The sequence below is a fragment of the Arachis hypogaea genome, chromosome 14 (genome assembly GCF_003086295.3).
Source record: "Arachis hypogaea cultivar Tifrunner chromosome 14, arahy.Tifrunner.gnm2.J5K5, whole genome shotgun sequence".
NCBI classification, from domain to species: domain Eukaryota; kingdom Viridiplantae; phylum Streptophyta; class Magnoliopsida; order Fabales; family Fabaceae; genus Arachis; species Arachis hypogaea.
The window spans coordinates 80,703,816-80,707,727 of record NC_092049.1 but is presented as its reverse complement, the minus strand read 5'-3'; the positions used below and the strand labels follow the sequence as shown (position 1 = coordinate 80,707,727).

At 41.4% G+C, this 3,912-nt stretch overlaps 1 non-coding gene across 1 annotated transcript; it reads left to right on the top strand.

Annotated features, from left to right (window-relative positions):
• The first annotated feature begins 3,372 nt into the window (after positions 1–3,372).
• On the top strand, positions 3,373–3,476 carry LOC112746077 (small nucleolar RNA R71). Its single transcript, XR_003173977.1, has one exon. It is a non-coding gene; the product is annotated as a small nucleolar RNA R71 (small nucleolar RNA).
• The last annotated feature ends 436 nt before the right edge of the window (positions 3,477–3,912 follow it).

The window sequence follows — 3,912 nt, the reverse complement described above, 5'->3', positions numbered from 1 at the left end:
TCATCCTTTTCAAGGTCAAAGGGAACCTCAGCTAGTACCGTTTTAGGTCTCATCCATTCGGCTTGAATCTCATGGAAAACTGATCTGTATCTCCATGCATCGAATTCCCTGTTTTCCTCCATTGGCTGCTTGTCTTTTCTTCTTTTGTGGCTAGATGAAGCTGCCATTGGTTCTTTAGTTTTGGTAAGTGACAAGCTAAAGTTGACAAGGTGAAGTAAGAAGTGTTGTTGGAAGTGTGGTGAGGTTGTTTTCGGCAAGAGATAGTTATGCTATGATGAAGGAAAATGTGTATGAAGGAGAGTTGGTGGTGTGGGGCTCGTTCCCCAAGTGGTTCTTTATAGTGCCCATAAGTGAAAAATGGACGGCTAGGGTGGTTTGTGAAGGGTGGCTTGATGGTAAATATATGAATTATGGAGAAGGACAAATTGCTTTTCATTTTCTTGGAAGTATTCTGGGTCCATTAGGTTGTACATGTACCAATCTTTTCTTGCAGAACTTCCTTTTCCCATGTGTTAGCTTCAAAGACTTGTGAACTTTCTTTTTGACCAAGCACGTACCTCCCCTTGTCTTTTTCCTCCATTTTTGTCTTTTCTTTTGTACCTGCACAAACAAACAAGTTTGCTATCATTTTTCGGTCCATGTGAATTATGAATAGTATTTGCACATGTAAATCAATGCTTGTCTTTATGAGCTTATAGCCGTGACTTCTACATGTATGCACACTTATTATTTGGACACCAAACTTAGTGTTTGGTCAAGTCTCCTGATGACATGAAATCCATATTGGTTGTCCTTAATGAGTGTGCATAATTCTAATAAATCATAGTCACCTTGGCTCTTTGATTCTAAACAAAGTTACTACCCTAAGTAATTGAAACCAAAGTATTAAAACATGTGAATGGTATACTTGTCATGAATTTTGAAATCCAGAGGAACTTCTTGCTTTTCATAAACTGTGTTCAAAAAGAACACCAAACTTAATGTTTGGTTGTGCACCTTGAATGAAAGATGGAATTCAATTTGAGTAAGATTTGGGAGTGCCATCAGGCACACCAAACTTAGAGACCAATTGTAATTTACATGCAAGGTTTAGTGCACTTAATCAATAGTTGTCCTGAGGACTCAAGTTCATGCATAAGAAACCATGCTTTATTTGATGTAAAGCAAAGCACTAAAGATTAAGGATACTAAAAACATGGGTTGCCTCCCATGAAGCGCTTCTTTAACGTCACTAGCTTGACGGTTGTCCCTTGTTAGGGTGGATTGTAGTGCTTGACGTCTTCTCCTCTCACTATGAAAACGTCCCCACTTGATTCATTCATGACCTCTAAATGTTCCATAGAAAGAACTTTCCTGATTGTGAACACTTGAGGGAGCTGGGAAGGAATGGTTTTGAGGCCAGGTGGGATTGGCAGATAATGACTTGATATCACGTTATCTCCCGGAGAAAAACCTTCAGTGGGAATTTTCTTGTTTCTCCATCCTCTTGGCAATCTCCCTATCACTCTTCCCTTTCTCTTGAGGATTTCTTCATTGACCCTTATGTCAGGAGGATCCTTCTGATCTGTTTCCACTGATTCTTGTGGCTCTAACTCTTGCAACTCTTGTTTGCCTTCCAAGGACTGTTTTAGAGTTTCAGCTGCTGGATTACTTTCCTCCAAACACAGATGGCTACTATCATCCTTAGGCTTTTCAGGTTCTGGTTCAGGCTCAGATGCAGGTTTGAAAACTTTGAAAATGAGCTGTTCATCATGTATTCTCAGAATTAGCTCTCCTTGTTCTACATCTATGAGCGCTCTAGTAGTGGCTAGAAATGGTCTGCCCAGAATGATAGGGTGTAAGTAGCTTTCCTCCATGTCCACAATGACAAAGTCTGTGGGGAAGTAATAATCCCCCACTTTCACCAGCACATTTTCAACTACCCCTTCAGCTTGCTTCTGAGTTTTGTCAGCCAGTTGTATGATTACATCAGTGGATCTCACTTCATTCAGTTGTAGCCTCTTCATAAGAGTTAGAGGCATCACATTTATGCTCGCTCCTAGATCACAGAATCCTCTGTCAATTTTTGTTTCCCCTATGATGCAAGGGATATGAAAACTTCCTGGGTCCGTTTTCTTAGAGAGTGTGTCCTTCTTGATGAGAGCACTGCATTCTTTGTTCATTATTACCGTTTGTCCTCCCTTCAAAACTCTTTTCTTGCTCAACAATTCCTTTAAATACTTGATGTGTGTAGGCATTTGATGGAGAATCTCAAGAAAGGGGATATTGATATGGAGAGAGTTAAATGTCTCCAAAAACCTTGAATATGTTTTCCCTTTTTCACCTCCTCCTAACCTCTGAGGAAATGGTGCTTTTGGTTGGTATGTTTCCATTGTGCCCTTTTGCAGTTCCTTGGCTTGCTCAGTTTCACTTTCCTGCTTAGCTTCCTCCACACCTTCCTTCAAGATTTCTGGCTCCTGTTCTGAGGCCCTGATTCTTTCTTCTTCTGAGACTTCCTTCAATATGGTGATGGCCTTGTATTCTTCCCATCTTACTCTCTTTTGTTCCCCTTTAGGATTCTTTTCTGTGTCACTAGGGAACACTGCAGTTGATTTGGGGGCCTGTTGAGATAGCTCTCCTACTTGAGATTCCATCCTCTTGAGTTTTTCACCATGGTTTCTTAAGGTAGTTCTCACATCATCCCTGAAGCTTTTCAATTCAATTATGTCTTGACTCATGGTTGCCATCATTCCTTCAATTCGGTTTAATTGATCTTGAAATTGTTGGTTCGGATTAGGTTGGGTAGGTTGATTATTTTGGCCATGATATGGTGGTTGAGGGTAAGTGTTTTGTGTGGCTTGGTATGATCTTTGGTTGGAGTTTTGGTATGTGGGATTGTTATGTTGGTTGTGGTTGTAAGGTTTGTGGTTTTGTGGTTGGGTTTGTTGGTTTCCCCACCCAAAGTTTGGGTGGTTTTTCCAGCCTGGGTTGTAAGTGTTGGAATGTGGATCATATGATTGCCTTTGTTGGTTTCCCACATAATTGGCCTCATCCCAATCACCTCCTTCAATGCTTACTTCCTCTTGATCTTGTGTGTGTATTGCAGCTACTTGCTTTGTTTCTAATTGCCTGGTAAGCTCTACTAGTTGCTTGGCAAACACCTTGTTTTGGGCTAGAATTGTATCAACATGGTTCAGCTCCATGACTCCCTTAGTGTTGTGCCTCTCTGATGCATAGTAGTACTCATTCTCAGCCACTGTCTCAATCACTTCAATGGCTTCTTCCACAGTCTTTTTCCTGTTCAAAGAACCTCCTGATGAATGGTCTACAGCCTTCCTTGATTCATAAGAGAGTCCATCATAGAAAATATGCAATTGCACCCAATCATGGAACATGTCTGGTGGGCATTTCCTTGTCAAGTCCTTGAATCTCTCCCATGCCTCGTAGAGAGTTTCACCATCTTGTTGTCTAAAAGTCTGAACCTCAGATCGAAGCCTATTGACCTTTTGCGGAGGGTAGAAACGTGCCAGAAACTTGCTTTCCACCTCATCCCATGTTGTTAGACTCCCCCTTGGGAATGATTCCAGCCACTTAGCTGCTTTGTCCCTAAGTGAAAATGGGAACAAAAGCAGTTTATAGGCATCTTCCTGGACTCCATTGGACTTCACAGTGTCACAAATTCTCAGGAATTTTGTGAGATGTTGGTTTGGGTCTTCATTAGCACTTCCACCAAAGGAACAATGATTCTCCACAAGTGATATTAGCTGTGGCTTGAGCTCAAAATTGTTGGCCTGAATGGGTGGTTTCTGGATGCTACTACCACAATTCCCAGAGGTTGGGTTTATGTATGAACTAAGAACCCTCCTCTCAGGAATGGCATGGTTTCCATCAGCTCTCTCATGGTTGTGAACTTCTCTATCCATGTTGAGATCT